General features: G+C 45.9%; 1 long non-coding RNA gene across 1 annotated transcript in view; it reads right to left on the minus strand.

Moving 5' to 3' along the window:
• Positions 1 to 427: 427 nt before the first annotated feature.
• Positions 428 to 13,831, minus strand: part of LOC116084932 — a 23,408-nt gene continuing 10,004 nt past the window's right edge. Inside the window, exon 4 of the long non-coding RNA XR_004116320.1 lies at positions 428 to 594. This is a non-coding gene — a long non-coding RNA (uncharacterized LOC116084932). The remainder of the gene's footprint in view (positions 595 to 13,831) is intronic.

The raw sequence follows: 13,831 nt of genomic DNA on the forward strand, positions 1-13,831 counted from the left end.
CATAAAATGGAGAATCTACAGACAAAAGAAAGCATGTAATATTTGACTGAAACTGACTCAATCACTTCATATGACAACCTCCATTTTCCTACAAATAAGAGAATTTCATTCTTCTTTATAGCAGACTAAAATTCCACATGTATATACACCACATTTCCTTCCCTATCCCTCTGTCTTTGGATACCTAGGCAGGTTCAACATTGATATGCAAGTGTCTCTGTGATATATTAGCACAGAGTTCTTTGGATAAATACCTAGGAGTGGTGTAGCTGAATGGCAGTTGATTGAGAAAACAAATAATAAAAGTGTTGGTGAGCATGTGGGAAAAGGAGACTTTTAACACATTGCTGATGGGAAGGAAAGTCAGTTTAGCTGCTATAAAAAGAAATCAGGGAGAGGGTTCCTCAGGCCCCAAACCCAGAACTGCCTTATGATCCAGGCGATCTTCACAGCTGCCTGCATTTTGTCATCTGTGCTTAAGTTCTTGACTCCATCAGACATAGAGAAACCAGATCTCAGGTGAAACTCCCTTCTTTCTCCATGTCCTCTTCTCTCCCACCTCAGTCTTGTGGCAGTGTGCCTTCCATTGGGCACCTAAGAAGAGGAATTTGAAAGTCAAATGCCACCTTCTAGTGACAGGAAGAGCCGAATACTCTGGATCTGAATAAAAGATTTCACATTCGGCTTTGTAGCTCACTGAAGACTCAGCAACAGGCCCACCTATGCACACACAGAACAGTAGAATGACAGGTTGAAACAGCTTCCAGGAGGAGGGGGAGGACGGGCTGGGGAAGTGGGACATGTAATCCCAGGTAGAGAAAGTCACTGGAGGTACGGAAGGCGCTGGCAACCCTGAGGAACAGCAGCTGATCCACCGGCTGCAGGGCCAGGCCTCTGGATGCAACAGAGCCAAGTCAGCTGGGCCTGGCGGGGTTCCACCTGCTCCCTGGGTGGCCCCAGGCAAGTGACTCCCCTGAGAACTGGCTTCAGGAATGAGAAGAGGGGTGGGGTGACAATAGCCTCTTTTTCAGGGTTACCTAGAGGACTAAATAATGCACACACACACATACATCCATATACATATGCACACACACAGAGACATACACACACATAGACACACAGACACACACAGAGAAACACACCAACACACACATAAACATACACACAGACATACAGAAACACACACATATACACATACAGACACACACATATACACACAGACACACATATACACACACGTGCGCACACAGAGAGAGACACACGTGCACACACATACACATACAGACACACACATATACACACAGACACACATATACACACACATGCACACACAGAGAGAGACACACGTGCACACACATACACAGACACACACATACACACACACACACACACACACACACACACACACACACGAGTTTATGAGCTCTGAATTGGAATAAGGCTTTATTTTCATCAGCTTAGACAGTAGTAGCCTAGGAATGTTAGTGTGCAAAAGTATTTTCTAGGCAAGGGAGAGACAGAAAGTGTGGTGGAGAGCAAGGCTGGTGCCTGTGAGTGGGCAGTGTCTAGTGTCTGGGGCAGCTGAGATTGGCAGCCCACTGGCCAGTAAATGGAGTTGCTGCTCACAAGTGAGTCCAGTGGAAATTTTTAGTCTGCTCTTAGGAACTGTGCATTTGGCCTTGGAAACTGAAGATGTTTCTTTAAAAGAAAAATTGTGCTTTTGAAACTCAAATGACAGCATTGACTATGGTCTGCTTTTCTCTCGCTCACCAGTTTTCTTGGGGTGTTATCAGGGCCAGCATCAGAACAATGCTCACTTCTGTCTTGTGTTTAACCTGAATGACAAATGACCAGTCAGCCGATGTAGGTCACGCAAGGAAGTCTGTCTTTCGGGTTGGACTGAGGTAGAGGCCTGGTGGAGGCTTTGCTGTTTTCTTTCCCTTTTCTTGTCCCAACTAAAAGCGCTTCTTATGATCAGGGCTGGGAGCAACTGAAGACCATTTGAGAACTTGACTGCTGGGCCCCTCTGACATTTTCTGTTGCCAACTGCTTACTCGTTATTCTAAAAAAAATAGCAAACAAGCCCAAACTACTTCTTCAAACAATTCCAGGACGTACCACACAGACAGAACAGACTGAACCCACCAGTAACCCCAGCTTTCCCAGGAATGTTTATGAGAACCAGGATAGTTAAAGAACTTTTTTCCTTCTCATTTTTAAATTTGTTCTTCAAATCCAATGTATTTTGATCATATGTGTTCCCCTCCCTTAACCCCTGTTTTAACAAGCCAACCTGGTGTCCCCTTCCCTCCCTCATCCCCTCCCCTTCTCCTCCCCTCCCCTTCCCTTCCTTGCCCTTCCCTTCCCCTTCTCCTTTGCTCTTCTCCCCCTCCCCTCTGCTCCCCTTCCCCTCCCCCATGCCCCTTTCCCTCCCCCATCCCCTCCCCTTCCTTTCTCCTTCCCATCTCCTCTCCTCCACTCCCTTTCTGCTCCCTCCCCCTCCCCTCCGATCCCCTTCCCTCCCCCTTCTCTCTGCTTCCCTTCCTCTCCCCTCCCTTCCCCCATCCCCTCCCCTTCCCTCTATCAACTCCGATTTGTCTATATACTCCTTGGATGTGTGGCTGTTTTCTGGAGATGCTAATTTTCAACAATATAATGAAAAAATTTCCTCCTCTTCCTCTTCTTCTCTTCCTCCCCTTTTCATCTTTCTCCCCTTCTTCCCCTTCTTCCCCTTCTCTTCCCTCCCATCTTTTCGCCTTCTTTTCCTCCCTCCCTTCTCCCTCCCTTTCTCTCCCCTCCCTCCCCCTTCCCTCCCTTCCTCTCCCCCTCTTCTGACTTGTACTGGGAGTCAAATCCAGAGCCTGACACTCTCCTGCTGATTGACCCCTGACCCTTCTTATTTTTTCTGTCCATGTTTATTTTCTTGAAGGAGGAATTACATAAAAATGAGTCTTCAGGAGGTCTCCCTTCCTCAAGTCTGCTGTTAGGGACGAGTCCTGTTTGAATTTCTGGGCCACAGCTGGGCCTAGCGCTGATTTCTCTCTGTTCTCCAGAACCTCACCCTGACAAGGTTTGTGCTGACGGGTGACACATCTTAGTGTTTCCCACTAAACAGTGGGCTTTGTGGGGACAGGGTGACACTGTCTTCCACTTGCTCCGAGTTCCTCACAGGCATCGCCCCCATCTCCCTGCTGGTGGCCTAGCCTCTATCTGGACAGAGCAGGGCCCCTGCTCACACTTCTACCTGGAATGTGCTGTGGTCAGCACAGGCAAGAGCTGCCTGGCCTTTGTGAGGCTGGCCCACTAGAGTGACTTGAAGCAAACCTGGCACCAACCGGGGCTGCTCTGCGGAAAGCTGGTTGATTTCCAGTCTGAGCAGGTGCCTGACTCCAGGGCCAGGGTCTCTGTCAGACTCACCTCTTTATCCATCCTTCATCTTATTCCTATATTATGACTGGTAAATGGCAACTGAGTGAGGAGGGGAAGGAAGGTAGAGAAGGGGTCTGAGAGGGCTCTTCTCCCGGCCAGGCTTGCTCTGAGCTTCTGTGTCTTTAGCAAGCTTGGTGGGATTCAAGTGATCCGAGCCTTTGCAGAGGCTGCCCCAGGTCCGGTGGGCTTCAGCCAAGGTATCCTATATAACACAGGCTCCTCAGGTAACAGTTACTGTTGGAGAGACAGCCATCACACCTGTGCATTTGAGACCATGGCAAAGCAGAATGTGTCAACACCTGCATTTTACTGCATGGAAATGTAGTTCGTTCCTTTTCAACCTTTTGTCTCGTAGGGCTGAAAAGATGATATGAAAGGACTTTAAAAACTCCACTAAGCTGTTTTGCTTTGTTCACTGTAGAAGGTCACAAAGAGTTCAAGAAAACAGGATAGGGATGGTAGGGATTCTCATGTGCTTCTCTTGTGAGCAGCAGCAGGGCCAGCTCTGTCTCAAAGGCAGGCTTTATCAAGAAGCTGGTGAGGAGGCAGGAGCTTGGGAGGAGGGAGAAGTTGATTTAAATCAACTTATGATTTTTATTAAACATTCATAGCTGATGGTAATTTCACTTGCCCTCTCCCTCTTAGCCCCCCACACTTCAAAACAGGAGAGAGAGAGGGGACACGCACACACGCACACACACACACACACACACACACACACACACACGAATACACATATGTTTAAGTGCAGACACATACAAACATATTTCTAAACCACTTTTTCTGTGAATACAATGATATGCTCTGAGATATACTCAGACTGGCCGTATTATTGCACCATCTCTTCTAAAGGTATACGATCAAAACATGGTTGTTCTAAAAGCAAACTCTAAAAGACTAACCTAGTCTCTGACCACAAGTTTGGGAGTTCGCGTTTCTGCAAGAGAAAGAGCAGCTCTTGCTATTGTCTGCAAACCCAACACTATTTGTTGATTTGACAGGCAAGACAGACAAACCCCCAAAGTTAACGTTTTCTCTATTCGTTTACTCCGTAAGTGCTATCACTCTCTGCATTCAAGTGAGATTCTGCATTGGCTGATGCATTAAATATGCTGAGACTCTTCCAGAACACAGCAGGTAGAAAGCCCACGGTCAACAGTGGGGGAATAGTACCAGTCTGGTTTAGTTATCTCCAAATGTCTAAAGAGAGAGTAATAGTATGTAATGGTGCATGGAAACCACCCATGAGCCTCTGTGTTATTAGTAGTAGTTACTTGATAGTGGCTAATGACAAAATAAAGGTAGCTTCCAGTTTCTGAAGGTTTACTGTGTGCAGATGTAACCCTTGCTAATCACCACCTTAGTTAATCCAAACAACAATCCCGTGAAGTATGACTATTATTATCCCCATTTTACAGACAAACAAACTGAGGATTACAGAGGTTAATAACTTGCCCCAAGTCATAGTACCAAAGGCTTTGGGAGCCATTATTTCAGTCAAATTCAGACCAAGTGTGCATAGCCATCGTGCCAGAGGTTCCAAGGAAGGCGCTTACCTGTTTGTTTTATTTATATCACTTGATGAAATAAAACTACCATTCCCATTGAATATAAAAACTCCTAAGGATGCCTCCTCAGGATGCTGCGTGATGCCACTAAGCTGTTGATAGACACAGTCCTCCGGGCTGGGGGTGTGGATCAGTTGCTAGTATGCTTGCCTAGCATGCACGAGGTCCTGGGTTTGATACCCAGCACTGCATAAACCTGGCATGGTGATGCATGCCTCTAATCCCAGGACTCCAGAGATGGAGGAAGCCATTCAGTATCACCACCAGCTACATACTGATTAAGAGACCAGCCTGAAACACATGACACTTCATGTTAAAAAAAAATGACATCCCTTCTGCCATGTATCCTTTTTTGCTTTTGTAAATTTTCAAGGGAATGTTTCACCCAGAAGTTTTGCGCTGGCAATGGTACATATCTGAAATTTCAGCAATCTAGAGGCTGAGGCAGGAGGATTATTGAGTTCCAGGTCAGCTGGGTCTAAACACAGAGGAAAGTGGAGCTTTGAGTGGACACCATGTTCAGATGCTCAATGGTCTTCAGAGTTAGGCTTCTGGCAGACACCGGGCCAACAGAAAAACAAGAACAACAATTGCCTTCAAAGGGAGAACAGCCTTGCGAAGCTCCGATTCAAAGGAGAATTGTGCTTTGGAGTCTAAATGAATTTGGACTGCTCTGACTGTGCCTTTCCAATTCTACTGGCATCCACACTGAAAACAAACAGCGGTGCCCTGATTGCCACAGACACTCTCTGCTGGGCAGACAGCACACCGAAGTTCCCAGGCTGTTCTGCCAGCATCTCTCAGGTGTTCAGCCTGGGTGGGGAATTGCAACATGTGTAGCAAGCCAGGTGGCTCTGTAGAGCCAGACTCCAACTCTGGTGCTGCTGGGGACACAAAGAATGTTAGGGCATGGCTCCACCAGTCTCTGGGAGGGAAGCCCTTGCTCACCACATAACGTCTTTCCCTAGATGTACTTCTGCACATATTCTAATTTGGTTTAGCTCTGTATTTATAGCGAGAATAGTTAAGAGACTCTTAGGACTGAGCATGACTGAAGCAGATGGAGACAGCAGCTCCATGTTGCCAGGCAGATCTTACACAGGTTAGCCTGGTCGCAGCCACCAGAGCAGCTCCCTGTTCAGTGGGAGATAGAAAGGAGAATACATGGATTTTAAGTTATGATTTCATTCACTAGCCCAGGCTAGCTTGGAGCTCACTCTGTAGCTCAGGCTGGCCTTGAACCCTCAGCAGCTCTTCTTCAGCTTCCTGGGTATTGGGATTATAGAGGTGTGATACTATCCCAGCTCCCACATGTGTTTAAAAGCTTCCCTCTCAGTTTGAGGAACACAAATTCACCTCAATCTTTAAACTTAATCACAAATCTCTCAAGGGTGTTTCCAAAGCTTCAGAGCACTTTGGAACAACCTCCCCTAATGAGGAGATTTGTTTCTTCATTCATTTAACTGGTAAATTCATAGCTGCACAACTTCACTTATTTATATAATTCTATCTAATTAATGGAAATAGGGGTGTGGTTGGATAAGAGGAATAACTTTTAATATTCTGTAGTGAAGTAGTGAAGTGGTTGGCAATAATGAATGGAATATTTAAAAGTGGTTACTAGAGAGTGAGAGATGGCTCAGCAATCAAGAACGCATACATGGGATATATATTTTAAATATATATATTCTGTATTATATATGTATATATATATGAATTAAGTATACCCATAAAAATAAATAGAAGGTTGGATGGGGCTGGAGAGATGGCTCAGTGTTTAAGAATGCTTACTGCTTTTGCAGAGAACAGGGGTTCAGTTCCAGCACCCACAACTCACAACTCACATAGCTCCGGTGCCAGGATATTTAGTCACAGATATAGCCTCATACACAAACGCAAGAATTAAAGAACAATAAGTAAGGCCGGGCATGATGATTGGGTACTCAGACAAAGACAAGGAGAGCTCTGTGAGGTCAAGGCCAAAGGCTAGCCTGGTCTCCATGAAGATCTCAGGCCTGCCAGGGCTTCAGAGTGAAATCCTGTCTCAAAACAAACAAGCAAAATGACAAATATCCAAAACACAAATATCTCTAAAGCATAGCTAGTAGGGAAGATTCTAAATGTTCACAGCACAAAGGAATGATGGATGTCTGAGGATATGGAGTTACTGTTGCCCTGACCTGGTAATTAGTTATACATTGCATACAGATATTGAAATGTCACATGGTACCACATTGTCTTAGAGTTTTATTGTTGTGAAGAGACACCATGACCACAGCAACTCTTATAAAAGGAAACATTTAATTGGGGCTGGCTTATAGTTCAGCATTGTCCATTGCCATCATGGTGGGAAATGAGGCACTGTGCAGGCAGCCATAGTGCTGGAGAAGCAGCTGAGAGCTCTACGGGCAGCAGAAAGAGACAGTAAGTCACTTGCCCTGGGCTTGAGCTTCTGAGACCTCAAAGCTGGCTCCTAGTTCACATTTCCTCTAGCAAGGCCACAACTACTCCAAAAGGCCTCTTCCTATATGGGTCAAGCATTCAAAGACATGAGTCTATGGGAGCCACTCCATTCAAACTACCATACCCATAGGTTGCAATGACTGTATGTCAATTTAAAAAAAAAAAAAAAAAGTGAAAAAATGATCTTTTTTTTTCCCTCAGAGTGTAAAACTGAGGAGAAAAAATAACCTGAACCAAGTGGTATAACACAGAGTGATTTTTATTGGTGGCCATAACTGGAGGATGGGGGCCCAGTTTTAAACGCATTTTTAATAGTATTCAATAGATTTTATTTGAGATTCTACATTTATGAATTGTGTAAGCCTCTGAACAGGCGTTCCTATTTCTCTGACACTCTCTAGGATGTGTAAGAGTCCTGCAGGTGTTAGAGAGGTCAGACTCACTCTGAAGACCTTGCATGATGGCGGAAGTGGAAGAAGAAGCACCACATGCTCACTCAGTCCTTGGAAGCTGGGTTGGGTTCCTCAGTGAATTCTCCTTGCTGGCTCTGCAGTGAATGGGATGCAGAGGGAGACGTCGGGGGAGGGACCAAGACTCTTCAGCCTTGGTGGACAGTGGGGGTCCAAGCCCAGCAAGGTGCTCAGAAAGATGCTGTCATCTCATGACCCCTGCCCTGCTCTGATCATTTAGCACTGTCTAGCTAGAGCTGTCAGCTTAAAAACAGAATAACGGAACAACAAGCGACACCTAGGGAAGACTACACTATGCTCACACCAGGGGTTCCTCCCAAGCTCACCAGAAGGGACTCTAGCCTAGGCAGTAACTACATCTGGAACAAAACCTTACTTTAGAGAGAGCAGATTCCATTTTACTGTGATCCTCGGGTGCAAAGGCTTGCTTTTAAGGGCATCTACTAATTGCCTACCACATCTGTCTTCTTTGGTGCCAGGCTTCTGTGAAACGTCCACATAGGCTCATGTGTTTGAACACTTAGTCTTTAGATACTGGCACTGTGTGGAATCCAGGGAGATGTGACCTAGCTGGCTGGCTTAAGGCCACTGTGGGGAGGCCTTGAGTGTTACAAGGTACTAGTCAGCTTCATGGTCAGTGCTGTGTAACCAGCTGCTGTTTCGTGATCCTATCATGGGCAGAACCACCTGCAGTCGTGCGTTCCCCACTACGCTGGACTGAAGGTCCCTTGAAAGCCTGAGCAAAAGTAAGCTCTTCTCCTCTGGTGTGCCTCTGCAAAGTATTTGGTCACAGCAATGAGGAGACCTTGGTGTTAGCCTAGACCATTGCCACCCTGAATGAAAACTGGCATTTCTGGGCAGTGTGGTGTTGGACACATGCGGTTGCAGTATTTGGGGATGCGGGGGGAATTGGTTGAGGCAGGAGAATAAAGCATTTGAGGACAGCCCGTGAAAGCTCACAGGTTTTTCTGTCTTCTTTGCTTCTGGCTTTGTGACTAGAGTAGGGTGGAAAGAGATGAGAGAGAATGTGTTGGGGTGGAGCTTCCTGGAAGGCTAATTCAGCTGGGGCTGGGCGATTTTGATTTTTAAAGTATGCAGCTGCTTGGAATACAGATGTACCAGCTGGCACACAGCAGCCATAGTAAGTCTGACGAGGTGGTTCTCAACCTGTAGGTCTCGACCCTTTGGGGTGGTCCAATGACCTTTCACAGAGGTCACCTAAGACCATCAGAAAACACAGATGTTTATATTATGATTCATACAGTAGCAAAACTACAGTTGTGAAGTAGCAATGAAATAATTTTATGGTTAAGGGTCACCACAACGTGAGGAATGGTATCAGAATGTTGCAGCTTTAGGAAGGTTGAGAACCACTGTCTTTTGGTGACCTTGAGAATAGAAGTCCTTTGCTAGGATGGCAAGGCAGAAAAACAACCAAAGCTCAGGTCACTGATGCCTTTAGAGACACCAAGAGAATTGTGGGCTGCCTTCTGGGTTTCCTCTAAATGGGGGAAAAAAATGAAGCTGTGTGGGTTATATTTTAATGGAGCCAGACTCTTTGTTTCCATTTTCAAAACCCATATCTCCATTAAATTTCAGCAGTCCGTTTTCTTACCATAACCTTCGCCCACTCACTCATGACCTCTGCTGCCGCATTCCCAACCAGTTTTTCCTGTCCAGTGGTCCCTTAGACATGGATTTCTTTCTCCTCCCGAGTCTCGCGAGTCCCCTGAGCATGGCCAGTCCTTCCTCCTCCTCTGCTGTCTGCTCGGCTCATTCCCTGATAAATTCAACGTCAGGTGGCTAGAGCACGTCTCACTACTCACTGTAAAGACTCGAGGAGACACTGACACACCCTTGTAGTTTAATGCTCCACTCCATGCTTCCAGTAACCCTCTGGCCCTCTCCCTACACCTCTACCACCTCCTTGGCCTGCCCCAGCAGCAGCTCTCCCGTCTCAGGGCAGCCAGCCTGCCTCCACCCAGCCCACCCAGCCTGGGATGGCTATAGAGGTACCCTGGCTTCCTTGGGTGGAGACAGCCTTCTTTGCTCCAGTTTGCTCTCTGGCTTTGGCCTGCTCACAATGGAGCCTGTGGGTTCCTTGCTCACCTCCCAGGGGCCGCCACCTCAACCTCCCAAGGGTCACCTTGGCTCTGTTTTTCCCACAGCCTTGATTCTGAGGAGGCTTTTGTAATTTGCTGTCTTCTCACTCACTCTTTGACCCACTGCAGACGGACTGCTACCCCATGACCCTAGGGCAGCTATCAGAGTCACCCACCCCTGCCTGACACCTGGGGGTACTTCTGATGCCTTTAATCTCCCTCACCTTTTGGGTGTTTGATGTGGGGCTGGTAGTATCCTTTTCCTGAAGGCCTTTCTTGGTTTGTCTGCTGACACTCTCTTGGCCCCTGTCTCTCTTCTTATGTAGCTGCCCCTTTCCTCATGTAGGTAGTCCTGCTGCAAGGCCCAGGCACTACCTTCTCCACCCATTGTAGTCTGAACAAGAGTAGCCTTCATAGGCTCACGTATTTGAATTCTTGCTCTCCAGTTGGTGGAACTGTTTGGGAAGGAATAGGAGGTGTGTCACTCCTCCAACAAGGTGAGCTTCGAGATTTCAAAAGCTCACATCATTTGCAGTAGTTCTCCCTGCTTTGTATTTGTAGAAGCTTATAAGCTCTCAGCTACTGCTCTGGGGCCATGACTGCCTGCTTGCAGCCATGAGCTGGTCATACTGGTCGTAAATTCTAACTCTCTGGAACTATGAGCCACAAATTAAATACTTTCTTTTGTAAGTCGCCTTGGTCGTGGTGTTTCACCACAGCAATTGAAGGTACACATCTCCTGTTTTACACATTGCCAGGGTCAAGTGATGTGTCAATGACCCATGGGTGTCTTATCATATTTCTTGTTTCCCCAGTAAGTAACTATGATGACTATTCTTGGTTATCAGCTTGAATAAATGTGGAATTAACTAGACCCCCCGAGCAGCTAGGCATGCCTGTGAAGAATGTTCTTGAACGTTTGAAGTGGGAAGATCCACTCTACATCTGCACCACACTTTCTTGCAGCAGCCTGTGTAAAGGGCACGGAAGACAGCAGCTTTGGTTTTCTCGCCTGCGTGTGCTCACTGTCACTGGCAAGTTCTACCCTTCTGCTGACGCGTCCCTTCACTGGCATTAGAACCTACTTCTTTGGAATCCCAATGGATACCAAAGACCAGCAGCGACACCCAGGCATGTGGACTGAATAACTATTGGATTCTTGGACTTTCTGTTGGGACACAGCTGTTGTGGAACTGCCTGGAGCCAGCCATATATGCCTATATCCATTCTATCAGTTCTCTTCAACTAGAGAACCCTGACTAATACAATAAGTAAACAGGTATTTGATGTTTCTGTTGCTTCCAATTATCCCATAAAAAGAAATTTCTTTTTTTCTGTTTAAAATTTTTAAAATTTGTATGTGTATGCTTGTGTGTGTGTGATGCAGAGGAGGTGGGGGGTGCATGTTACTGCATGTATGCCGAGATCAGAGGACCAGCTCTGTGGAGCCAGTTCTCTCTGTCCACCTTTATGTGGGTTTTGGGAATCCCTCAGGTTGATAAGCTTGTGTGGCAAGCACCTTTACATGGTGATCCATGTCACTGGCTCCATCACTGCATTTTCTTTTATAAAATAATTGTTTTTCTTATTTTTATTTGTGTGGTCTATACATGAGTATGTGCGCATGAGTTTGTGTAGGACTCTGCAGAGGCCAGAGGTTTCGAAGATTTCAGCTTCCCCTAAAACTGGGGAATTATGTGCTGTATGATCTGGGTATTGGGAACTAAACTTTGTCCTTCTATAAAATAAGTATGTGCTCTTAACTATGATCCACTTCCACACACCAGCACCCCATATTTTCTCTTTCTTCCCTTAAGATTTATTTTAAGCTGGGCGATGGTGGCACATGCATTTAATCCCAGCACTCAGGACTCCAAGGCAGGGGAATCTCTACGAGTTTGAGGTCACCTGGTCTACAGAATTAGTTCCAGGACAGCCAGGGATACACAGAGAAATGCAGAGAAACAAACAAACAAACAAAAGCAAAAAGAAAAAAAGAAAAAAAAACCGAAAGGATTTATTTTAAGTGTGGTGGGGTAAATCTCCAACCCAAATAAGCCCAGGCAATGAAAACACAACTTGATTAATATGAATACAAGCTGTGCGCCTAGATTGGGCAGATCCACCACTATACTACCATCTTTCCCATCTATGAAGATCCCTTATCACTTGCGATTTCTCCAGGCCTTGTGCTTCTGCTCTGCTTTTCTTCCACCTTCTTCTCCTGTCATCCTCTCTCTCTTTCTCCTCTCCTACACCTTCAGCTCCACCTTCCCCTCCTTCTCTGCCCAATCACTGGCTCTAGCCAGGAGAGGAGGTCTGCATGCCCCGTGTAAACACACACAGGCTCACAGCACCACTATACAACAGCCATAAAGTGACATGCCAAGTGTCTGCCCTGGATGGTTAGGTAACAGGGTGTGTTGTGCATATCCAAAAGCAATATTCTTCTTTTTAAAAGTCTTTAAATATCAAGAAAACCCAGGCACATCTTCAGCATATATAAACCCTGAGGAGGTTGCAGTAAGCGGAATGTGCTGGTCACAAAGAGACAGATATTAGTAGTAGTATTCTTTCATATGCATGGGGATCCCAGAGCCAGCAAAATTAGAGAGATGGACGGGGGTCTCCAGAAGCTGAGTCAGTGTTTAATGTGAGTGAAAAGATTCTAAAGACCAATAGTAGGGGTTGGTTACACACAGTATGAGTGTACTTCATGCCACTGGACTGTGCAGCTAGCAATGTCAAAGGCAGGAAATTTGTGGTATGTATTTTCCATCAAATGCACACACATGTACACACAAAGAAATTCAAAAGATTCTTTGACCGTGCTCATTGGAAGAAGGTATCCTCTGGTTTAGAGTAAGCACTTGGAGAGCAGATGTAGTACCTTTCCTTCTGGTTGCTAACTTAATTCCAAAACCGCAGAAGGCTACATGGTCTGAAGGATCATCACTTATTTTGGGTCCCCAAAACCCCATTGCCACAAGCAACAAAGAACAACTCAAAGATGGAAAGAAAATCAAAGTTCCCGTCTGTCCCAATGCAGCAGAACTGGAGCCCCAGAAAGCCATGTTCTCCCATGACAACTCCAGAGAATTAAGATCTTAGTAACTAACTAAGAAAAAAGGAGTTTAAGACTGAGACAGCCAATGCACACAGCATACACTGTACGGAGGGGAGTGTGGGAGAAGGAGGGAGAGCAGGTGCTTATACTGCTCATGCAGCCTCTCAGAGGCAAAGCACTTAGCTTCAGGGACAGGCAAGCCTCTCTCTGTGGCAGATTAAAGGTCTCAGTCCAGAGTCCGCCCTCATTCAGCAGGTCTCCAAAGATGCTGAGATCTATAGGGTGGTGTTGAAGTCTACATACTTAGAATCTTGCGTACGATCCATGGATAACTATTGCAAAAGTGCCAACAACTATTATCACTGTAAGGGTTGTTATTTTAATAGTGCTTTTCAGTGCCACAACCCAGGGCTTTGTGTGTACCAGACAGACACTGCCATTGAGCTATGTGGCCAGCCCACTATATTTTAAATGCATCATTTAGAGTTGTAGTTAAGCACACATGAACAGAGGCTATTGGTTTTAAATGAGTTCTTACTAGGCTACAGACTAAACTAGAATGGAGTCGCTTAAGCTAAATATCAAGGACACAGGTAGATTCTAAAACAGACCAGCTTTTCCTGAAAATATGAGATTCCAGTCTGTCTGAGTCAACCCAATAAGGAAGTCCTCTCAATTAAGCCCAGATAAAACTGATAACATTCTCTCTCTCTCTCTCTCTCTCTCTCTCTC

The sequence above is a fragment of the Mastomys coucha genome, unplaced genomic scaffold (assembly GCF_008632895.1).
Source record: "Mastomys coucha isolate ucsf_1 unplaced genomic scaffold, UCSF_Mcou_1 pScaffold9, whole genome shotgun sequence".
NCBI classification, from domain to species: Eukaryota; Metazoa; Chordata; class Mammalia; order Rodentia; family Muridae; genus Mastomys; species Mastomys coucha.